Source organism: Canis aureus, chromosome 5 (genome assembly GCF_053574225.1).
Source record: "Canis aureus isolate CA01 chromosome 5, VMU_Caureus_v.1.0, whole genome shotgun sequence".
Taxonomy (NCBI): Eukaryota; Metazoa; Chordata; class Mammalia; order Carnivora; family Canidae; genus Canis; species Canis aureus.
In genome coordinates, this window is record NC_135615.1 from 84,329,502 (window position 1) to 84,354,499 (window position 24,998).

At 48.3% G+C, this 24,998-nt stretch overlaps 1 protein-coding gene across 9 annotated transcripts in view; it reads right to left on the reverse strand.

Annotated features, from left to right (window-relative positions):
- The window catches only part of PRDM2 (PR/SET domain 2), a 119,100-nt gene extending 112,495 nt beyond the window's left edge, over window positions 1-6,605 (reverse strand). For 3 of the 9 annotated variants that reach the window (XR_013380768.1, XR_013380769.1, XM_077899565.1), the window contains exon 1: window positions 6,565-6,580. The gene's annotated coding sequence lies outside the window, so the exon portion shown is untranslated. Of the gene's footprint in view, window positions 1-6,564 lie in introns of all 9 variants that reach the window. The other 6 variants (XR_013380767.1, XM_077899561.1, XM_077899567.1 and 3 more) reach the window with 5 other exon arrangements.
- Between the last annotated feature and the right edge of the window lie 18,393 nt (window positions 6,606-24,998).

Below are 24,998 nucleotides of genomic sequence, written 5' to 3' on the forward strand. Positions count from 1 at the left end.
AGAGTGACTCATTCTACTTTAAATAAAGTCTGAGCTTCAGGGTCTAACCTCTAAATATGCAAGTACTTCTGTTCTCAAGAGCATTTTAAAATAATAGCAACACCTACTGCTTACAGAGCAATGTTTATGTGTTGCTCTACAGTTTAAGTGGCTCTGTACGCATTTAAGCTTTTACTTTTTAAAGGAAAGCAGGGTTCCAAATAATTTGTAGTTCTTGTTTCAAGGTAAAGATATATGCCTCCCCACTTACGATGAAAAGAATGAAAGATTATCTCTTGGTACTACCCGCAGCGGTAAACCAGAGGGCGCCGGTCCAGGGAGGGTCTGTGCAGAGCAGCAGATTAAAAGGGCGGTTCTAGAGGGATGCGAGTCCCAGTTAAATGCAAACTTGTGGGTCGGGCTCCCCAGCTGTCACAGGAGCTATTCCCTCACTCACCCTCCCTCCCGATCCACTCCCAAAGCCCTGCAGGTCTTTAGGGAAAGATGCAAGGGGAATTATTTCAAGGCAGAGCAACCGGGAGAGCCCAGGAGCCGGATTCCCTGAGGCCCATCAGGAGGCAGCTTCGGCCCCCTGCCGGGAGCAACGAGGAGCAACAGGGCCTCGGCTGAGGAATGCCACAAACACGGTCTCCCAGTTCTGAAAGATTAAATTGACAGGAAGGAGGTGAGGAGAGGGCAGCCAGGGACCAGGCAAGTGGGTTAAGAACCCGAGATGATAAGCCATAGGGCGTAAGGGTGTGAACCACAGATGACAGCTGAAAAGAAACAAACAAACAAAAAAAAAAAATGACCACCGCTACACACAGAATGGACAGAAGGTGTCTTCTAACGCACAGGAAGTAAAAAAATGGTGAAGAGGAGTCCCGAATATGGACTGTGACTGACTGAAGAATGCATATATTTTCAAGGTCGAGTCGCCAGGAGTAGGGACGGTGTTTAAGCGGACGGTGGCGAGCTCCCTTTTAGCCTCTGGGGCAGGCCAGACATCCGCGTGGAAAGCTGCGTCCACCAACAGGAGGGGACAGGCCCGGCACAGGCCCCGCACGGGCCGCCCCCAAGGCTGGAGATGGAGATGCAGGGGACTTCAGGCACGGGCGCCCAGGGAAGCTGCCAAGGAAGGGCGAGGATGTCCAGAGAGAAGAGGAGACCAAGGACTTGGCTTTGTGACAGGCTGGGAGAGCCGAGGAAAAAGTGCCTCCTCCACCGCGCTGGCGGCGGGGGCCCAAAAGCCGGAGGACTCGGAGCTTGGAAGGGTTCCTCTTGCCAATAATGCGACCGCACTGGCCCTCGGGAGCCGAGCGAAGAGGAGCAGCTCGGGAAAATGCTGGTAATAGTTTCGAAGAGACCTACAAGTATCTCAAGTTGCTTTCATATTCTTCATCTATTCATCACAAAACACCCCGGGAAAGGAAAGAAGTAATCCCTGCGCCCCCTTTACAAGCAGGACGGGGACAGGATAACAGAGCGGCCCCTCCAGGGCCAGGAATACTTCAGCCCGGTGCGAGGCCTTATTCCACACATCGAGGCAGGGCTCAACTAAATGACTAGGGATCGCACTGACACACTTACCTCCCAAAACAGGTAAACTGACTAGCTCAACGTCCTCTAACATAGGGCAGCAGTTTCACCATTAAAAATCTAAATTTATCCCAGAGACCCACCCCCCTTCTTAAAAATTCTCCTTTCAGATGTACTTTAAAACTAAGGCCTTTTAGAATTACAGCAAAGTCCCTAAAATTAGCCTCACAGTGAGAAACGTTAAGAATATCATATTTATACTCTTTCTCCAAATTATGCTTAATTTATACTGTCTTAATAACCCCTTGGGTAATGCGCAGGATTCATACTGAAGTATGTAAGGGTTTGGTGAATCTCAGATTTCTTTTCAAATTTTAACAGCATCATTTAAATTACTTGAAAATGCCATAGAGTTTTCCCACCAGAGTTTAATGTAGTCTTAGTGGAACTACTTATATGCACATGTAAAAGCTGTAGGTTTTACCAATTCCCAGACAGGCTGCCCACAGTAATCAAACTAACAGTTGCACTTAGCTTTACATATTTCAGGCAAGCTGTGCCAAGAAGTAATTTAGCTCTTTCAAAGCAAAGCCTATCAGATGATTTATTGCAAGAGCTACAAAATATTCTTTTCACCAAAATGGCTGGCAAATACATAAGTAATTCAGTGAAACCTCCTTTATTGCATGTTCCAAAAGACTAATAAATGAAACACAGCCTAAGTATGACTTGAACCAAGGCTCTAAGTACTATGCAGTACTGAGAAAAATATTATAAGCGTATTTCACTCCAAATGAGCCAGATTTACTACATACAATAACTAATTCATGCTTCAGGGAAGTGGGGGTGGGGAATGAAAGGCATTCTCTTTACGAAAGAATATTTAAATGACACATGCATTCATTCCAGTGAAATTATGCAGGTATTCCATAGTTGAGAGAGCCACCCCATTACCAAACATGGTCCAACAGCACCACATCTCTTCCCTTAAGTTCTACCTGAAGATCACTTACGCCACAGTAAAAATTCAATCTATACTATCCATACTTTTAAAGTATGCAATCTTTGATTGCAGTCTTCTCCCACGGGAAGTCGCATTCGTGCTGCATGTATGCCATGAGAATCAATATCGATCTTTAAGTTATAAAGAAATAAGCTAAAGTTACGTAAGCACTTCAAAAGTAAACTATTTCCTCAGGACAAATTCACCACTTCCAGTGCATAACCCTGAATCGGTTGTAAAAAAAAAAAAAAAATCTTAGAAAATCTAGTCTGGCCTCTACCATCAATCTTTAAGGGGTTGCTTCAATGAGTCTCATCTTCTAGAAAACAGATGTTTCTATGCTATTCAAGTATAACAGACCACAAGCTTACATGAGTCACCATGCTTGAACTCTATACAAATTTATTTAAATCCATAATAGTTTAATCTACATACAGGGAATGTTGATCTATGTCATGAAAACTCCTTCAGAGTCTCCAGGTTATCTCAAATTGCTTTATCTCTTGCCACAGACTTGCTGAAAGTAGACCATGGGGTATGATCATAAAGACACACCCAGGGACTGCCACAGGCCACTTAAGTCCATTCCCTGTTCCCAAGGTGGACTTCAAGGAAACCAGACTCTCTTCTTATAGTTCTTTGACTAAACAGATTCCATAAACTGCTTCAGTGACTCCACCATCCGATCAGATGGGCCTCCCTTCCTTTAATGCAGTGCTTGAGGACTGAGTCCCCACCAAGGGACATCTGGAAACATCAGGAGACTCTATTAGTTATTCCGGCTGCGGGGAGTGTTACTGGCATCTCACAGGTAGAGAGACCAGGGATGCTGCCAAATACCCTAGAGCGGGGATCCCTGGGTGGTGCAGCAGTTTGGCACCTGCCTTTGGCCCAGGGCGCGATCCTGGAGACCCCGGATTGAATCCCACGTCGGGCTCCCGGTGCATGGAGCCTGCTTCTCCCTCTGCCTGTGTCTCTGCCTCTCTCTCTTTCTCTGTGTGACTATCATAAGAAAAAAAAAAAAATACCCTAGAGCATACAGGACAGCCCCCTAAACAGACAATTATCCAGCCCCACATGTCAACCCTGCCCAGGTTAAGAAATCCTGTTTCATGGAACCTAAGTAACGCTCTCAGTAATGGAACCTGTAGCTTTTGGTCGATCTAGGAAGATGATTTTACCGGCTCTAATTACAAAGTTCTAACTTCAAAAGGAGAGAGCCAGACCTCTAACCAAATGCTATGAGGAGTGACAGTGTCACCGACGGGCACCACACAAACCACAGAGTGCTGGCCACACGTCAGCAGTGTCAAGAGTAATGACTGTCAGGTAATGTCCCCAGCATCTGGAAACTCCCAGTATCTACACACTGCCACACAAGTTTGAGTTTTCCCCCACTGTCCACCTACTACTACTCCCTTTTCACTCCCACTATGGAGTTTTCTCGTGCAGCCCACGGGCTTTTTTTCCTCTGCCTGGGTTATTAAAAATAGCATGAAAAGCAAGTTGGAAGACATGAAAATAGTAAATAACCTAAGGTGCTTTCCATCCCAGAAAGTCTATGATTTAACAGGACTTAAAAGGTTTGTAAATCAGATCTGTAACTTGAAAAGAGATCGGCAGCTTAAAGAAAACAGTCCCATGAATAAATAAACATCTAACGTAAAATCATCATCAAAAGAATATGAGTGCAGATATACCTATGGAACTGCACAGACCCGGCTCAGGGAGGAGAGAATAAAAGGAAGCTGAAATCGACTGCTGCTTCTTATAACTGCATTGGCAGGGAAACTACGTATTTAGAGGCTAAAAGATAGAATTAACATTTTCACATATTGTCTTAAAAAAAAATCACAAAACTTTAAAATTCACAATGGAAAAATCTAAACGAATCTCAATGAAACGAGAATCTCAGGCTACAGAAGCTTTACTGATCAATATGGAATTGATAAATTATGGCCCACTCAAATATTACACAGCCACTAAAAATTATATTGAAGAATATTTAATGGCATGAATATATGCTCCCAACACAGACAGGTTATGAATAATACACACAACATAGTATCAATCTTGTATAAAATACAAATACACAGAGGTGAATAAATATATGCAAGAAATACACACATGCACAAGAAAGACAGGAAGGTGACGGAGGTCTGCCAAAATGTTAACAGGGGTTATCTGACGAGTGGGAGGATTAGAGCTCATTTCCCTTCCTTCTCTGTGCTTTTCTCTATTTTCATATTGTCCTACTCTGAGAATCGTTTCTTATGATGTGTACTCACAAAACAAATCATCGCAATGAAATTTAAATCGTACTGTTTCAGGAACTGTCCCCAAAAGGAGAAGAAAAAAGACATCTGAATACGCCGACTTTTCAGTCAAAGCCACCTTCAGCACCAACAAGAGCAAACTTTCATTGAGCGCCATTATTATGTGCCTGGTATTTTTCTACACACTTGGGATGTATTCACTTATTTAAATCAAACAAACAAACAAACAGATAGGAAGAAAAGAGCCCTGGAGTAACAGAAGCTGTGAATCAGCCTTAGTCTCCCCAAGAATCTCCATCTCAGCTTCTACAGACTGAAATGAGGGTGTTTAATAAGAGGATCTTGAAAGGTCCTCTCAAGGCCACAATGAGATTCTACGCATGATGAATATGGTTGAGCCAGTGAGTGCACCGCAGCTTCTCCTCTCGAGAACGATGGGGCAGCTGCAAGCCCGTCTCAAAGACAAAACCCTCTGAAAAAAGAACATGATTGCGTGTCCCAGTTCCTCCTCCATACGTGCACGACACATTTCCTAACGTGTTTAAAAAAAAAAAAAAAAGAAAAAATGTGGAAAGGCCTACGTTTTCCCGATACTCGGCCACAACCGATGGAGAGGGCGGGAAGCCTGGTCTGGGAGGTTTAAAAAAAAAGAGAGAGAGAGAGAGAGATTCACCGAGAGGCTGCACTTGGCGTCCGACGTTTATCGTTGCTTTTAACAATTAGACCCTGTAGTCAACAAAAACTTGGAGAGATTTCGGCCGCGTTGTGGGTGCGACCATTTCAGCGTCCGATGGAAGGGGCCCGAGGGCCGCCTGGGACCTCCCCGAGGCGCCTGCAATAAAACTAATGAAGTAAAACCGACCCCAGCACAACACTGAATGGAAGGCTGGGGGGGGGGGGGGCGGCGTAAATGCCCTTTCTCGGGGGGTTACAGCTGCGTCCAGGAATCCGGGCTCCGCGCCCCACGGGGCCCGACCGGAGCGCCCTGCCGGGCTCCGCGGGTCAGCGGGGTCGCTGGGGGTCCTCCGCGCGGCAGGCAGGGGTGCTTCGGCTGCTTCGGGTCCCACGGGTCCCACCGGCCCCGCAAGGGTAGGCGCGTAGGCGGCTCCGGTAGCCAAAGGTCCATCCGCGAGCGCGCGGCGGCTCCCCGCGAGCAAAACCCCGGGGTCCGCGACGGGGGCGCGGGGCGGGGGCCACCTCCAGCCTCGGGGCGCGCAACTCTCGGGGAATAAACACAAAAGGCGCAAAGGCACGCGACGCGTCAGGAATGCCAAGTGGGCGACACACGCCCGCGCCCGGCACAAAAGAGGGGAGCGCGGCGGCTGCCGAGGAGGGGCGGCCCCGGACGAACCCCGCCCGCGCCCACCGCCCGGGACCCGCCGCCGCCCCGGCCCCGACCCCGACCCGACCCCGACCCGGGTCCCGCCCCGCCCCTGACCCCGACCCCGACCCCGACCCCGCCCCTCCCCCCGCCGGGCGCGCGGCGACCCAACCGCCACAAAGCGCCCCGCACAACTTGGCGGCGGCGGCCCCGAGGCCGGTCCGGGGCGCGGGGGGACGCGGGGGCCCGAGCCCGGCTCCGAGATCCACCCCCCGCCCCGCCCGGCCGCTCCGAGGGGGCGCGTCCGCCCGCCCGCCCGGTCCCCGCGGGTCGCCCCCGCCGCCGCCTCGCTCCTCGCGGGCAGGGACGGGCGTCCCGGCGCCCACCCCGCCGCCGTCCCGGAGCCCGCCCGGCCCCGCCGCCTCCGCCGCCTCCGCCCCCCTTACCTGCGCCCGCCGCGCCCCGCGCCTCACAGCGCCGAGAGCCGCCGCCCGCGCCGCCGCTGCCGCCGCTCCGCCCGCCCCGGCGTCCGCGGCCGCGCCGACGCCATCTTGGCTCCGGTCGGAAGTGACGTCGGGCGGCGCCGGGAGCCCGAGAGCCCGCGAGCCCGCGCCGCCGCCCTCGGACCCGCCGACACCCCGGGGACCCCGCGCCGCCGCCCTCGGACCCGCCGACACCCCGGGGACCCCGCGCCGCCGCCCTCGGACCCGCCGACACCCCGGGGACCCCGCGCCGCCGCCCTCGGACCCGCCGACACCCCGGGGACCCCGCGCCGCCGCCCTCGGACCCGCCGACACCCCGGGGACCCCGCGCCGCCGCCCTCGGACCCGCCGACACCCCGGGGACCCCGCGCCGCCGCCCTCGGACCCGCCGACACCCCGGGGACCCCGCGCCGCCGCCCTCGGACCCGCCGACACCTCGGGGACCCCGCGCCGCCGCCCTCGGACCCGCCGACACCCCGGGGACCCCGCCGCCGCCCTCGGACCCGCCCCGCCGAGACCCCGGGGCCCCGCGCCGCCGCCCTCGGACCCGCCGACACCCCGGGGACCCCGCGCCGCCGCCCTCGGACCCGCCGACACCCCGGGGACCCCGCGCCGCCGCCCTCGGACCCGCCGACACCCCGGGGACCCCGCGCCGCCGCCCTCGGACCCGCCGACACCCCGGGGACCCCCGCCACCGCCCTCGGACCCGCCCCGCCGAGACCCCGGGGCCCCGCGCCGCCGTCCTCGGACCCGCCGACACCCCGGGGACCCCGCGCCGCCGCCCTCGGACCCGCCGACACCTCGGGGACCCCCCGCCGCCGCCCTCGGACCCGCCGACACCTCGGGGACCCCGCGCCGCCGCCCTCGGACCCGCCGACACCCCGGGGACCCCGCGCCGCCGCCCTCGGACCCGCCGACACCCCGGGGACCCCGCGCCGCCGCCCTCGGACCCGCCGACACCCCGGGGACCCCCCGCCGCCGCCCTCGGACCCGCCGACACCCCGGGGACCCCGCGCCGCCGCCCTCGGACCCGCCGACACCTCGGGGACCCCCCGCCGCCGCCCTCGGACCCGCCGACACCTCGGGGACCCCGCGCCGCCGCCCTCGGACCCGCCGACACCCCGGGGACCCCGCGCCGCCGCCCTCGGACCCGCCGACACCCCGGGGACCCCGCGCCGCCGCCCTCGGACCCGCCGACACCCCGGGGACCCCCCGCCGCCGCCCTCGGACCCGCCCCGCCGAGACCCCGGGGCCCCGCGCCGCCGCCCTCGGACCCGCCGACACCCCGGGGACCCCCGCCGCCGCCCTCGGACCCGCCGACACCCCGGGGACCCCCCGCCGCCGCCCTCGGACCCGCCCCGCCGAGACCCCGGGGCCCCGCGCCGCCGCCCTCGGACCCGCCGACACCCCGGGGACCCCGTGCCGCCACCCTCGGACCCGCCGACACCCCGGGGACCCCGCGCCGCCGCCCTCGGACCCGCCGACACCCCGGGGACCCCGTGCCGCCGCCCTCGGACCCGCCGACACCCCGGGGACCCCGCGCCGCCGCCCTCGGACCCGCCGACACCCCGGGGACCCCCCGCCGCCGCCCTCGGACCCGCCGACACCCCGGGGACCCCGCGCCGCCGCCCTCGGACCCGCCGACACCCCGGGGACCCCCCGCCGCCGCCCTCGGACCCGCCCCGCCGAGACCCCGGGGCCCCGCGCCGCCGCCCTCGGACCCGCCGACACCCCGGGGACCCCGCGCCGCCGCCCTCGGACCCGCCGACACCCCGGGGACCCCGCGCCGCCGCCCTCGGACCCGCCGACACCCCGGGGACCCCCGCGCCGCCGCCCTCGGACCCGCCGACACCCCGGGGACCCCGCGCCGCCGCCCTCGGACCCGCCGACACCCCGGGGACCCCGCGCCGCCGCCCTCGGACCCGCCGACACCTCGGGGACCCCGCGCCGCCGCCCTCGGACCCGCCGACACCCCGGGGACCCCCGCCACCGCCCTCGGACCCGCCCCGCCGAGACCCCGGGGCCCCGCGCCGCCGTCCTCGGACCCGCCGACACCCCGGGGACCCCGCGCCGCCGCCCTCGGACCCGCCGCACCCCGGGGACCCCCGCCGCCGCCCTCGGACCCGCCCCGCCGACACCCCGGGGACCCCGCCGCCGCCCTCGGACCCGCCCCGCCGAGACCCCGGGGCCCCCCGCCGCCGCCCTCGGACCCGCCGACACCCCGGGGCCCCCCGCCGCCGCCCCGCTGCCGAGGACCCCGCGCCCCGAGGTCGCAGCTCCGCGGGCGCCAAGTTCCTGGGAGACCCCGCGCCTTGGCTGAGCGGCGGGCCGCGCCCGGTGACCACGCGGCCCTCCCGGCTCAGCTCCCCCGGACCGGCCGCGGCGCCCCGAGGGCTGGAGCGGGGGCCCCGGGCTCACTGGCCGCTCCGCCGCCGCCCGGGTGCCCGGGCCCGCCCTGGGTGCCGCGCGGCCTCGTCCCGGTGGAGCCCGACTGTGGGGCGGCCCGAGCGCGGGGCGCAGGAGGCGGTGGGCGCCGGGTCGGGGCCGGAGGAAGGCCCGGCCCGCGGGGTGCGGAAAGCCGCGAGCCGGTCGGTGACCCTGCGCCCCGACGGCCAAGTCAGGGAGCATCGGAGTGTAGACGCGTCGGGCCTCCGCGGAGGGGAGGAGGGGCCGCGGGGAAGAGACCCCGGCTTAGCGGCAGGTGTGCGCCGGGAGTTGGACCCTAGGAAAATAGGACGAGCACGGCCTTACCCTGCTACTTACCTGCTACGGCCGGACCGCGAAGGGGTAGCGTGGCCGGGGACCAGCTCAGCCGGGGTCTAAAAAGAGATCAAGGGTCGCCGGGGGGCTCAGGGCGTGACCCCAGGGTCCCGGATCCGGTCGAGTCCCGCATCGGGCTCCCTGCATGGAGCCGCTTCTCCCGCTGCCTGTGTCTCTCTCTCTCTCTCTGTGTCTCTCAAGAATAAATAAAATCTTTTTTAAAAGAAAAAAAGCTTAAAAAAAAAGTTTACAGGAAAGACTCATCAAGGCCTTAAAATATGACAGGGCCAGCACAGAGCGTATAAGAAAAAAAAAGGAATCAAACCTCAAGCGTTTGCTTTTTTTCTGCAGTCTTACAAGGGAAAGAGACCCAAGATCTGGGAGATGCTCCCATGCATGTTGCAAAAATAGTGTACTCCGAAAATAAAGTAAAATAGCTGTACTCTGCTGTGGATCAAAGCAGACATCAGAGTTTCCATCTCTCACCTAAATCAATGCCTTGCAACACAATCCATGCCTTAAAATTACCTGGGATACCTTCAAAAAAGAGATGCCATCATTCCATCCACAATTAAAACACAGACCTACAAGTAAAAAAAAATGTTAAAGCTCTATGCTATCTGGCATTCAATAAAATGCAAAGGAAGATAAAGGGACATCAAGTTTGAAAGCAAGACAGTGACATATACTAGACACATCCTGGATAACCTAATCCCAAGACATGGATGACTGAATCCTTGGTGATTGTCTTTCCAGCCTTAATCTGAAATGACTGGGTGTGTTAGTTTCCTGTGGCTCTTGTAACAAGTTACCATAAGCTGTGTAGCTCCAAATACCAGAAATGGACTCTCTCGCAGTTCTAGAGGCCAGGAGTCCAACCTCAGCATCCCTGGACCAAGATCAAGGCGTCAGCAGGGGCACACTCCCTCTGGAGGCTCTAGGGGAGAATCGTTCCTTGCCTCTTCCAGCTTCTGGTGGCTGCCAGCATGCGTAGGCTTGTGGCCACATCACTCCAGTCTTCCAGACCAGCCTCTTTAAATCTCTCTGCTCCATCTCCACATCACCTTCTCCTCTGGGTCTAGCTCAAATCTCCACCTGCACCCCTCTTACTGAAGGTACATGTGATCCCATTCAGGATCCACCCAGGTAACTCAGGATAATCTCCCCACCTCAAAATCCTTCACATAATCACATCTGCAAAGACTTCTTTCCATATGAGGATTAGGATGTGAACAAATTCTGGGGGGCATTAGCCTGCCACACTGGGTATATATATTCTCAGCTCTTCTAAGTTACCCCCAATCATCCATTGCGTTAATTTTCCTCTGTGTATTTTTCTTGTACGTGTTTCTATTTTTCAACCTGTGCCACCTCTTAGGATAAATCATTGTGTATATTTTACCAACTTAATCCAAAAAAGATGCTATCTGTCAAGAAAACAATGTAATTTCATGAGTGTTTATTATTTGTCTGATATGCTAAATATTACTCTTTTGCTTTCTTCAAAAGGTGAAATATATTGCTAAAGGATGAGAGAAGGAAACTCAGACATTTTCATCACATCTCATGGGCAACTTCTATATTGAGATGGAAGTATAAAATGCACTCTTTGTCTGAATCTGTAACATGAATGAAACTCCACTCTACACAGGTACATCTAGTGTAGGTCCTGGCCAGTTTTGTACTCTGGTGTGTAGTTCCCTTGCAGGGGACATGTCATTCACCACAACGCCCCAGTACCCAGAACTGTCTGGCACATAGTAAACACTATATAGATGTGTTTAATGGGGAAAAAAGTCTTCTCTCTGGCTCTTCAGAAATGGCTAGATTACAGCAAGTATGTATGGACCAAAGACATGGTGCATTTAAAAAGACAGCATATGGTTATAATAGAAACCACAAGAATTCCTGCTCAGCAGAGCAACCATAAGACCTACAGCAGAGCTCCTAAAAAGATGAAAGATTTTACAACCAAGATTAAGGAATTTACAACATATCACCAATGGGAATGTAAGTGGACTTAAAATTCCTCGAATGATAACCGTATTTATTCTCCACCTGCTTCTACTCTAGGTATGCTGCACAGACTGTCTTATTCATCCTCATAATAACCCTATGTGATAAGCACTGGCCTCATTTTACAACTGAGGAAACTGAGGCCAGGAAAAGTTAAAGAATCTGCCTAGTTAGTAACAAAGCCAGGTTTCCAGCCTAGACGATGTAGTTCCCTAGTAAGCTGTAGGCTTAGCGAGTAAACTATACTCCCTACACATGCACACAGACACTGGAAAGTTGAGAGCTGGCATAGGTAACTTCAACTAGCCACTCCTGAATCTAGATACTACAGTAGGAACTGGGATGTACTTTTTTAAAAAAATATCTGCATAAACAAACCATTCTAAATAGTCTCCCTGGACCGTCAGGCAAGAACATCTCGGTCAAGGAGAAGGGATTGGGTGTCTAAGGGCAACAGCATCATATGAACTCCTATTTTGTCTGAATAACACACCACTTAAAAAAAAAAAAAAAAACAGAAAACAAAACACCTGAGTCTCCTTTCTTGGTGCAAATTTTTTCCGATGAGATGAACAACGACAGCCCTTTTGCAGATGAAGAAACAAAAGCACAGATTGTAAAAGTGCCAGAGGCAGGACTCAAGAACCTGTCTGGTGCCAAAGCCCATGATCTGTCTACTGGCCACTGCTTCCCTACGATCTCTGGGCACTGGGGAGAACACAAAGGGACAAGGACACCACTCCCACCCTCCAAGAACTAGAGTCTATTGGTGCAGTCTGGGCTTGCTTACAAAAGCAGAGTACAGTGGAAGACCAGAGCGGCATCCTTATGCTCCCTGCATGCTCCATGCAGGTTTGCGCCCCACTCTTTTTTATCAGTATTACTTTAAGGCAACCTGCTGAGTGAGAGAAAATATCTGCAAATCATGTATCTGATAAGGGGCTAATATCCAAAATATATAAAGAACCCATACAACTGAACAGAAGAACAATAAAAACAATGGGCAGAGGATCTGAATAGACATTTTTCCAAAGAAGACATAAAAATGGCCAGTGGGTACATGAAAAGGTGCTCAACATCACCGATCATTAGGGCAATTCAAATCAAAACCACATGAGCTATTACATCATACATGTGAGAATGGCTATTATCAGGAAGACAAGAAGTAACAAGTGTTGGTGAGGATATGGAGAAAAGGGAACCCTTGTGCACTGTTGGTGGGAAGGTAAATGGCTATAGCCACTATGGAAAACAGTGTGGAGGTGCCTTTAAAAATTAAAATTAGAACTATAAGATGATGAAGCAAATCTACTTCTGGGTGTTTGTCCAAAGAAAATGAAAACACTAATTAAAAAAATAGATGCACTCTCATGTTTATTGAAGCATTATTTACAATAACCAAGATATGGAAGCAACCAAAGTGTCCGTTGGTGGAGGAGTGGATATATATGGATGTCCATATAGATCATTAATGTATGATACATATATCTCACATTTTCTATATCTCTCTGTATTACATATAATACTTATATAAATACATATATAGAGAGAGATCATGTACTATATATAGGAGATATACTGATATAGGTAGGTAGGTAGATACATAGATAGATAACCACAGTGGAATATTATTCAGCCAGAAAGAAAAATAAATCTTGCCATTTGCAACAAATGGATGGACATTAAGACATTATGCTAAGTGAAATAAGTCAGAGAAGGACAAACACCATATGATCCCATTTATATATGGATTCTAAAACAAAATCAAAGTCATAGGCACGGAATAGATTGGTGGTTACCAGAGGCAGGGTTTGGAGAGTGGGCAAAATTGGTGAAAGTGGTCAGAAGGTACAAAATTCCAGTTGTAAAATAATTAAGTCGGGGTGCCTGATGGCTCGGGTGGTTGAGTGTCTGCCTTCTGCTCAGGGCATGATCACGGGGTCCTGGGATCGGGTCCCACGTCGGGCTCCCTGCATGGAGCCTGCTTCTCCCTCTGCCTGTGTCTCTGCCTCTCTCTCTCTCTCTGTCTTTCATGAATAAATAAATAAAATTTTAAAAAATAAACAAGTCATGGGGATGTAATGGACAGCATGGTGACTATAGCTAATAATACTATATTGCATATTTGTAAGTTGCTAAGAGAGTGAATCTCAAAAGTTCTCATCACAAGAAAAACGTTCTTGGTGGAGGTCAACCAGACATTGTGGTGATCTATTCACAACGCATACAAATAACAAATCATTGTCCTGAAAAGGTGAGCTGTTGGGAAGGAGCCAGACAAAAGTAAATGAATTGGGATTTTATGTTGTGGTCTGTCTAATAACCTTTTCTGGAATGAAACAACAAAGAGAAAATCCTGTGCAAAGAAAAAAAAAAAAAAGAGGAAAACCCAATGCCACGATGCTAACATTTCTAACCAATTCAAATTTGTGACCCCGCCCCCCATAAGTGTATTCCATCCTATAAGAAAATTCAGAGCACTGTTTCTAGATTTTTCCATTGCTCTTCTTAGACCACATGTTTAGAACCAAACATAGTAAGAAGTCAGTTAAAAAGTTCAGAATTTGCTGTGCGGAGGTCCCCAGGTCGCAGCCTCTGCTCCTGTCTCGGAGCCCCTGGTATAACAAACTCCGGGCCCAAGGCAGTGTCGTCCTAGAGAACACAAGGGGAAGGTTGGTAAAGTCTTCATTTTCGTTGAAGGCAGAATTAATTCGCTAATACACCGCCGCGAGAACATGAATAAAACATCTAGGCTGGCAACAAAACCCTGGAGTGGAAATCTTTTCCGGCAGGAAGCAGCAAGCAGCCGTCGGGGAGTAGAGGATAAATCGGGTCCAGAAACATGCAGAAAGCGCTGACGTGGGACAGCCCTGAGGCATCGCCCCAGACTAAGCTCCCGAGTGCCCCTTTCCAGGTGTGTCTACAGCCAGGTTGGCCCCTCCTACTACCCAGGTGGCCCCCACTCCTCACCCACCTAACAGGTGCTGCTGCAGGAGGAGCCCTGCTTCTGGCCGCCCGCTCTGCGCTGGGAAAGCTCGCCCTGTCTTCCCTCCGCTGGCCTTTCCTCTGGAATTCCCCCGTCACCCCTCTTCTCTCCCACCCAAACCTTGTGTCTCCCCAGGAGCCCGTGTTTCCATGAGATTTTCCTTTAGAAGTTAGAGCAGGTTCCAGGGCTGCCGGCAGCAAGGGCACCGCCTGGGGGGCTCGGGACCATCAGCGTGTGATGCGCTCACAGGTCCCGAGGCCAGAAGTCTGACACCCAAGGGTTGGCGGAGTCAGCTGGTTCCTGCCGGGGGCTCTGAGGAAGAAGCTGCACCACACCTCTCTCCTAGATTCATCTGGATTCTGCGGATTGTCTTGGTCGTCCTTGGCTTGCAGACACATCCCTCCAAATCTGTCTCCATGCTCCCATAGCTTGCTTGCTTTTCTTTTTTTCTTTCAGGGGTCATGTGTTGGTGAGTCTTAATCCAACTCTTTTTTTCTTTTTTAAGACTTTATTTATTTGAGATAGAGCATGTGTGCGGGCACAAGTGGGAGCACGAGCAGGGGAGGAGGGCAGAAGGAGAGGGAGAAGCAGACTCCCTGCTGAGCAAAGAGCCTCATGCAGGCGGGGCTTGATCCCAGGACCCTGGGATCATGACCTGAGCCTAAGGCAGATGCTTAACCAACCGAGCCACCCAGGCGCCCTGCTCCTGTGGCCTTCTTCCCTACGCCCCTCTGTGTTTTCACAAGACCTTCTTATGAGGTTACCAGTCTTTGGATTTAAGGCCCTAGACCAATATGACCTCGTCTCAACTAATGACATCTGCAAAGGCAGTATTTGCAAATAACGTCCCATTCTGAGGTTCCAGGTGGGCATGAATTTGGGAGAGGGAGGGGACACTATGCAATCAGCACAGGAGTAAACCCCACATTGGTCATTTCCCGTGTGTATGAATCCCTACATATGCACCATCCACATTTATCTGTATGCTCCGTCCCACTGTCTGACTACTGCGCATGCATGTCCCAAGTCCCAAATCTGTTCTAAGCCCTTGGGAATGAAAACAGTTGTAAAGGCTTCCATTATTCAAACAATGGTAGACAAAGAGTCTTCCCTTGATGGATATTGTTGATTGATAGAGACCAGCACCCTACGTTGTAATTTAAATCTGATCTGTGAGATAGAAGTGCTTTAGCCAGAGCTTATCAAGAACTCTGGGCCTGCAGTTTGAATTCATTTCTTTTCCAGTTTAATTTGGCTGTGTGTCCCTCCCACCATATTTAAGCTCTGTTGCCTTCGTAAGAGTCTTTGTTTAACCGTAGAAATAATAATGCCTTTCTAAAGCTTCACAAACAGGGTCAGAAGGTGCGGCATTCCTTTGTCACAGAGGTCATCCTTTAAACAGGATAAAGTAGTTCTACAAATGTCACAGCCGAGATAGCACCTGCCAATACCTGTCAGGGCTGAGACACCTAAGCTGGGTTTGTAAACATCGTAATCAACCTGTCTGAGCCTCTACCCCAAACCTACCCATTGGCCAAGTTATGATTAAGTTTAACTAATTGTAGAGCAGTGGTTCTTAAGTGGGGTGAGATCGGATCCCAAGGAGACATTTCACAACGTCTGGAGACACTTTGGGTTGTCAAGCTGGGCGAGAGACACTACTGGCCTCTAATGGGTAGAGGCCAGCGAGGCTGCTAAACATCCTGTGAATCACAGGACAGCCCCTTTCATGGCAAAGAATTGTATGGCCAAGATGTTGAGAAATCCTACTGCAGATCATTCTGCATCTGATTTTCCAGTCTCGCCTTTTGACATGTGTCTACTTAATTGGAATATGGCACAGGAACTTGTCAAGGAAAAGGAGTACATCTCAACGTTTGCTGTTGTTGTTGTTATTGTCACGTCCCCTATCCCACAAGCCTTTTTAGGCATTCCTTTCAAATTGCCCCCCTCACCATGAAATTTTAGTATCGGTAGATATTCCATCTTTCTGCTTATGTCCTACGTGTGTACCTGTGCTTTGTACACTCTGGAGAAATACTGCAGCCATAGTCGCTAAAGAACGAATACATATTTTAGCAGAGAATTAACTCAATTTTTAGGTAAGATTATTAACAGCTTTAAAAAAAAGTTAAAGTAGGGATGCCTGGGTGGCTCAGCGATTAAGCATCTGCCTTCAGCTCAGGGCGTGACCCCGGGGTCCTGGGATCGAGTCCCGCATCGGGCTCCCTGCATGGAGCCTGCTCCTCCCTCTGCCTGTGTCTCTGCCTCTCTCTGTGTCTCTTGTGAATAAATAAATAAAATCTTTTTAAAAATTTAAAAAGTAAAGTAAAATACACAAAACATGAAATTCATCTTTTTAACCACTTCAAGTGCTTGGCTCAGCGATCGTAAGCACAGTCACACTGGTGTGCGGCATCTCCACCATCCACCTCCAGAGTCCTTCTCATTGTCTCAAACAGGAACCTGCATTCATTAAAAAAAAAAAAAAAATCAGTCCCCCTCCACCACCACCCCAGCCCCTGGAAACCTCCATTCTATTTTCCATCTTTATTAATTTGACTATGCTAAGTACCTCACATCATTGGAAGAATCCTACGGTATTTGTCTTTCTGTGCCTGGCTTATGTCACTTAGCATCATGTCCTCAAGGTTCATCCATGTTGTAGCAGGTGTCAGAATTCCTTTCCTTTTTAAGGCTGAACAATATCCCATTGTGCGTATAGACCACATTGTGTTTATCTGTTCATCTGTCAGAAGACGCTTGGGTTGTTTCCACTTTTTGGCTATTGCGAGTAATGCTGCTATGAACATGGGTGTCTAAATATCTGTTCAAGATCTTGCGTTCAGTTCTTTTGGATAGATACCCAGGAGTGTGATGCTGGATGTTTCATTTTTAATTTTTTGGAGGAACTGCCATGCTGGTTTTTTTTTTTCCTTGTGAGAGAGAGCGAGCGAGAGAGTGAGAGCATGCACATGAGAGTGGTGGGTGGCAGAGGGAGAGAGAGGATCTTAAGCAGGCTGCATGCTCAACACAGAGTCCGATTCTGGGCTCAGTCCCATGACCCCAAGATCATGATCTGAGCCAGAATGAAGAGTCAGACACTTAACCAACTGAGCCCCCAGTTTTATGTCATAGCTACACCATTTTACATCCCTTCCAAGTGCGCCAGGGTTCCAATTTCTCTGGACCCTTGCCAAAACTTATTATTTTCAGTTTCTTGTATAGTAGCCATCATGATGGGCTTGAGGTGGTTTCTCAATGTGGTTTTGATTTGCATATCCCTATTGATTAGGGATATTGAACATCTTTTCGTGTGTTTACTGGCTGTGTATATATCTTCTTTGAAGAGATGTCTATTCAAGTTCATTGCTCATTTTTTTTGAAGTTTTTATTTAAATCCAAGTATAGATAACATAAAGTGTAATCTTAGTTTCAGGTGTACAATATAGTGATTCCACACTTCCATACATCACCCAGTGGTCATCAGGGTACGTGCCCTCCTTAATCCCCATCAGCTATTTCACCCTTTCCCCCACCCACCCACCCCTCCAGTAACCATCAGTTTGTTCCCTATAGTTAAGTGCCTGTTTCTTGATTTGTCTCTCTCTCACTCAGTCTCTCTCTCTTTTTCCCCTTTGCTTCATTGCTCACTTTTTAGTTGTGCTGGCTATTGAGTTGCAAGAGTTGTTATGTTCTGAATATAAACTTATCAGATATATGATTTGCAGATATTTTTTCCCATTCTTGGGTTCTTTTGACTCTGTTGATTGTATCTTTTAATGTATAGAAGTTTTAAATTTTGATGTAGTCCAATTTGTCTATTTTTACTTTTCTTTTTTCTTTTTCTTTTTTTTTTTGCCTGTCTGTGCTTTAGGTGTTCTATCCAAGAAATCACTGCCAAATCCAATGTCATGGAGGTTTCCCTCTCTGTTTTCTTTTTTTTTTTAAGATTTTATTTATTTACTCATGAGACACACACACACACACACACACATAGACACACACAGGCAGAGACAGGCAGAGGGAGAAGCAGGCTCCAGGCAGGGAGCCCCACACAGGACTCGATCCCAGGTCCCCAGGATCACTCCCTGGACCAAAGGCAGCACTAAACCACTGAGCCACCCAGGCTACCCCACCCCCTCTGTTTTCTTCTAAGACTTTCATCATTTTAGCTCTTACATTTCGATCTTTGATCCATCTTGAGTTAATTTTCATATATGGTGTAAGGAAAAGATTCAACTTTTTCTTTTTTTCTTTTCTTTCTTTCTTTCTTTCTTTCTTTCTTTCTTTCTTTCTTTCTTTCTTTCTTTCTTTCTTTCTTTCTTTTTACATGTGGATAACTAGTTTTTCCAGCACCATTTGTTGAAAAGACTATCTTTTCCTATTGAATGGTCTTGGCACCCTTGTTGAAAATCATTTGATCATATATGCAGTGTGTGTGTGTGGGGGGTGTATTTCTGGGCATATAAACAGCTTTTAAATATAAATTCAGCTCCCATTTCTTTTTCAAATATGTGTTTCAGCCTTGGAAAAGTTTTAGGTGTTGTTTTGTGTTTAAGAATGTATGGCCAGGAATTTTTAAATGTTTTATAGTTAAGATGTTGTATCCCACAAGAACCAATTTTTGCCCTTGATGAGAATGCATGATTCAAATCAATAACATCCTGATCATGGGAGAAAAAGTTCACTAGTAGAAAGGTTAAAGCTTTGCTTCCTCATACTATGATTACCTAATCTAAACATGTCAACAAACTTGGGATCCATTTGGACTAGAGAGGCACCTGTTTCTAGATGTATCTTATGATACAAGGCATAAAGATAGCAATATGGAAAGCTTAAGATTAATCATACTCTTTTTTTGAGTATTCTACTCTGAGAACAAATGTCAAAAAAAATTTGCCAGCAAGACTGAAGCCTCATTAACGTCCTCTTATGCCAGTCAGTTTATGTCTACTTCCAGAGAGACAGACGAAAGAGTGAGGAAACGGCATGGCCGAGGCAATGTTTTTCAAACTTTCTCTTCTGATATGATTAAAATTAGCAATAGATACTCCTATGAGCTGTTTCTTACTTACCCAGGTGGTATCATAAACCACAACACTCAACCACTTTTTTTTTTAAGATTTATTTATTTATTTATGATAGACACAGAGCGAGAGAGAGAGAGAGAGAGAGAGAGAGGCAGACACAGGAGGAGAGAGAAGCAGGCTCCATGCAGGGAGCCCGACGTGGGACTCGATCGATCCCTGGACTCCAGGATCACGCCCTGGGCCAAAGGCAGGTGCTTAACCACCGAGCCACCCAGGGATCCCCTCAACCACTTTTTATAGTTGAGTGCGATGGAAGATTATGACAATAGATACAGGCGAGCAAACAAATATTTTAGCAGGCAATAAACTAATATTTTATGCAAGATGATAAATGGCTCCTAAATGTAAATATAACTCCTAGGTTTCTTTTAAAAAATATTTGTTTTAGCCTCTGAAATTATCTTAGTGTTTTGTCTTTAAGAATTTGAGGTTAAGAATTTTAAGAATCTGTATGACTTTAATTATGATGTCTAGTATTTCTGGATCTGATTTTTTTTTTTTTTTCAGAAAGAGAGCATGCATGTGAGTGGGGGATCAAGGGGGAGGAGCAGAGGGAGAGGGAGAGGGAGAGAGAGAATCCCACGCAGCCTCCATGCCCAGTGCCAAGCCCAATGTGACACTTGATCTCACTATCCTGAGATCCTAACTCAAGTGGAAATCAAGAGTACGGTGCCTAAATGACTGAGCCACCCAGGTACCTCTGGGTCTGATTTTTATGTATATAAAATTAAGGAGCTAGATCAAACCCCTAAGATCCTTAATGATCCTAAAATCTATTGTTCTAATTGTATTTATGTAAACTTCTGGCAAGTTTCATAATAAAAAACTGAACCATAGTATTTGACAATGGGAGGTATTTTGAGTTAAAAAAAAAAGTATAGTTCAGATATCCCTTAGTTCGTAAGAAACACTCTAACAAAATTAATTTTATAAACCTTCAATTTTTAAACTTTATGCATTTTTAACAACAATTTATGTAAAGATAATTTGCAATTCACCTTTTGTTACAGGTGACATATGCGGAGAAATACAAAACAGGGAGACCAAAATATTGTATAACTTAAGAACTCATGCTGTATCTTCTTGAAATGTTGCTTTGGAATTTGGACATTTACAGTTAAATAGGATAGGGATTTTCTTTCAGGGACCAAAAAAAAAAAAAAACACCTCATTACTTGATAGCATATATATGGGAACATAAGAAATACAAATATGAATATGTTAGATAAAATATGTCACATAAAACAGATGTAATACAGCCTTTAATATGAAATGGGCAAATATATTTATATAAATTGTATGATGTATTATATATATACAAAAGTCACTTTGCAAATAACAGACTGTCACTCAGATATCTTTTTAATGTAATTGTCTTTTTAATTTACATATAATTGACACATAACATTGTATTCACTTAGAAGTACAAGGTAACATAATATCTCTTTTGGTTAAAAGAAGTTATTACAAACTCTCCCCGAGTTGGAAGTTTACTCAACGATAGAATAGGAGTTGACTTGAAAATAGCAAGAAAAACAATTTTCTTTAAATCTGCAATGTCAAGGTGCCTGGGTGGCTCATTGGTTAAGGATCTGCCTTCAGCTCAGGTCATGATTCCAGAGTCCCAGGATTGAGCCCCACGTTGGGCTTCCCATTCAGTGGGGAGTCCACTTCTCCCTCTGACCCTCCTCGCTCTCATGCTCTCTTATCCTCTCTCAAATAAATAAGTAAAATTTAAAAAATAAATCAGTAATGTCCAATTTTAAAGTAGTTTTAATTCTAAAAGCATAATTATAAGAATGGAATGTAAAACATTAATAAATATAATGTTGTATTAATCTTTTCTGCTTCACTGAATTTTTTTCTGCCAAAATTTCCAAGCAAATTCTATAAAGGGAATGTCATTAATGTATTCATTTATTTATTTTTATTCAACCTCATTTTTAAAAAAATACAGGGGAGTGACTCTTGCACATACAGTTAAAAATAGGCAAAGAAAACGAAGTGGAAGAAAAAAAGAGATGAGTATAACAGAAGTTTCTGTAAAAGTACCTCAACAACCTCCTTATGGTTTAAACATACTGCATCTCCTACACCTGACTTAAACAGATATGTAAATATAAATACATATATTCATAGATATATATCTCCCTACAGTGTGAGCCAACAGGCAGGAAATCCAGAAAAGCCCATGATCGATTAAATCTGACAGCAGTCTGCTGAGGAATTTCTTCTTTGAGACTTCATGTTGTAGAGACCAGTCTTCAAATATGTAGAGAGCAGTCTTTTTCTATTCAGGTCATCAACTGATTGGATGCGGCCCACCCATTCATTAAAGCCACCTATTCCATAAGACCCTCCCTTATGGAAGGCAATCTGCTTTAGTCAAAGTTTACCAGTTTAAATGTTAATCTCATCAGAAACACCGTCCAAGCTGATACAGACAATTACCCATCACAAAGATACAGTAATACTATAGAAAATAATCTGATCTTAACAAAACTAATATTCATGGAAATGTAGCTTTGGTACTTAAGTATTTTATTGTAATATTAATTAGATAGAAGGTTCAGATAGAATTCTTTTTTTCTGTCCGCGATTTCTGCTTTAGAGACCAGGCTTATGGGTAAACTTGGATTTTCACAAATGTACAGTATTTCTCCTTAAAGGGTAGCACTAAATGCTGCTGAGTCTTCTGCACTTGGTTGCACTTTTCCTACACATGTGAACTTCTGAGTGAAGATATTCCTATGAAAAGGAAAAAAAAAAACATATTAAAGCAAAGAAAAGACAAGCTCAATCACGTTTATAGCCCTTTTTATTTCCATGTCTTTAACTGTAGATTAATGCGTGGCATTTAGGCAAGTCTTGACGTGAAGTCTGGGAATTGCTGTCACTGCTTCAGTACTATTTTATAACAGATATCATTTAGTTTTAATATAAACATCTTTGAAGAATGTTATCAGCCAATAGAAAGAAATGTATTTCTTTCTACTAAAGCACCTCCAAATTCCTAGAGGAAAATATATTTTTGTTCCAACATACACATGTGCACACACACACACAGTATGTACTGGGGAAAATGTTATGTGAGATTAAATCTAAAAGCAAAAAAAATAATACAAATACAACATCAGGGCACCTGGCTGGCTCAGTTGGTGGCGTGAGCAACTCTTCATCTCGGGGTTGAGTTTGAGCCCCACGTTGAGTGTAGAGATTACTTAAAAATAAAATCTTTTAAAAAGATACAAATATGACATCAAGTGTAAAATGATTTTCTCACAATCCCATTCTCCCGAGAGTTCTGTAGGAATAGAACCTGCTGTACCTTACCCTCATATTTGTCCTTTGGCCTTGCATTTTTAAATAATCTTTTCTTTTTTATGTATTTATTTAGATTTATTTATTTATTTATTTATTTATTTATTTATTTATTTATTTATTTATTCATGAGAGACACAGAGAGAGAGAGAGAGAGGCAGAGACACAGGCAGACAGAGAAGCAGGCTCCCTGCGGGGAGCCCGACGTGGGACTCGATTCCAGGACCCTGGGGTTACACCCTGAGCCACCCAGGCACCCCTCACCTCGCATTCTTTATCTGTTTCCACTTCATGGTTCACGTTGGGATTCAGGGATCCCGAGTGACTATATTGCTGTGTATCACAAAGCTGACCAGGAGTCAAGGCGAGCTCAGTTAGTGGGGCTTCATCCATCCACTCAGCACAGATTTATGGGGCACCAGGCAAGCTTTGGGAGGTTGAGGGCGGCAGGACACAGGATGGCCCTGCTTCCCGGCTATCCAGCTGGAAAGTCGCCACGTGAACTTGCCTTTCAGCTTCTCTCCCTTCCTCCCGGTGACTCACCCTTGCCCATGTACTGACTTTCTCCCAAGGTCCCCTCCCCGGGAAAGCCCCTTCCCCAGGTGTCCCCGGTCATTCACATTTGCTCCTCACCTGCCTCTCATGAGCCCCTCCCTTGTCATCCCTCTTCCCCCCAGGGGAGAAATCCCTCCTTCGCTGAGACTCCCAGACCTCGGGATCCTTCCTGGAGCTCCTTGGCCTTTTTTATTGCATTTCAAACTTTCTGCCTTATAATTCTCATTATTTGTACCCACATCTGACCTCTCTCACTAGACTGTTGAGGACAGGGTCCGAGGCTGCTTGTTTCTGTGATCACAGCTGTCACAGCGCCCTGCTCACAGTAGATGCAGCTTACAGGAGGAATACATTAATGAATCAGGGATTTGTTGGGGCAAGCCACTTACCTCATTTAGTCTGATCTGCAAAGTGAGTTGGGGTGTGAATCTTTGCAATGACAACTTTTGGTCCTGTTTTCCCATAAATACTTAATGAAGGCTCTTATTAACCACACGTCACTCCTATGTAGAAGTCTGGATCCGTAACCTTGAGCTGAAAGGTTGCAGAGTCAGCTTTCCTGGCCCTTGGTGCCTGCCCTCTCCAGACCCTGCTGACCTTCAGGAAGACACTAATGAAGTGGCCCAGACAGTCATCTTCCTCATGTATGGAAACCCATCCGTCCTGGTTCCCTTCCTGCCCATCCCAAACTCCCCCCTTCTCTGAGGCTGTGCTGATGACTGTGCTCACAGATCTGCTCCCACTTCCCTGTGCCGCTGTAGCTCCTTACACAGCCAGACATATCGAGTTACAGTTCACACCTTTCCTCAATATGGCTTTATTTCCAGACTCTGAATTCTAGTCTATCGATTTTTATCTGTCCTTCTGCCAGTACCACACTTTTGACTGCTGCAGCTTTCTAGCAAGCTTTGAAATCAAGAAGTATGAGCCTATTTTTTTTAAAGGTTGTTACGTGTTTATTTGAATATCCTATTATGCAGACAGCATGAGTCACAAATTTAAAACTTTGAAGTCTGGGAGTTATCAAGAAAGGACATTATCAAGAAAGTACAAGGCAACTCAGACAACAGGAGAAAATACTTGCAAATCATATATCTGCTAAGAGTCCAGTATTCAAAATATATAAAGAACAACTTAACACTAAAAAGAAAAATAACCATTTTTTTTAAAGGGCAGAGGATTTGAATAGGGTTTTCTCCAAACAGGATATACAAATGGCCAATAAGCACATGAAAAGGTGTTCTACATCGTTACTCATAGAGAAATGCAAATCAAAATGATGGCAAGATACCACTTCATACCCACCGCAATGGCTTTCATCAGAAAGGCAGACAAAAGACAAATATCACCAAAGAATGATTAGAACACCTGGAACCTTCATACATTGCTGGTAGGAATATAAAATGGTGCAGCAGCTTTGAAAAACAGGCTGGCTGTTCCTCCAGAAGTTAAATGTACAGTTGCCATAGGACCAGCAATTTCACTCCTAGATATAGATCCAAGAGTATTGAAAGCACATGACCTCACAAAAATGTCCATTTGAATACTCAGTACAGCAGTATTTATAGTATCCCAAAGTGCAAACAACCCATCGACTGATGAATGGATAAACAAAATGTGCTTTATCCATATAATGGAATACTATTCAGCCATATAACAGGACAAGG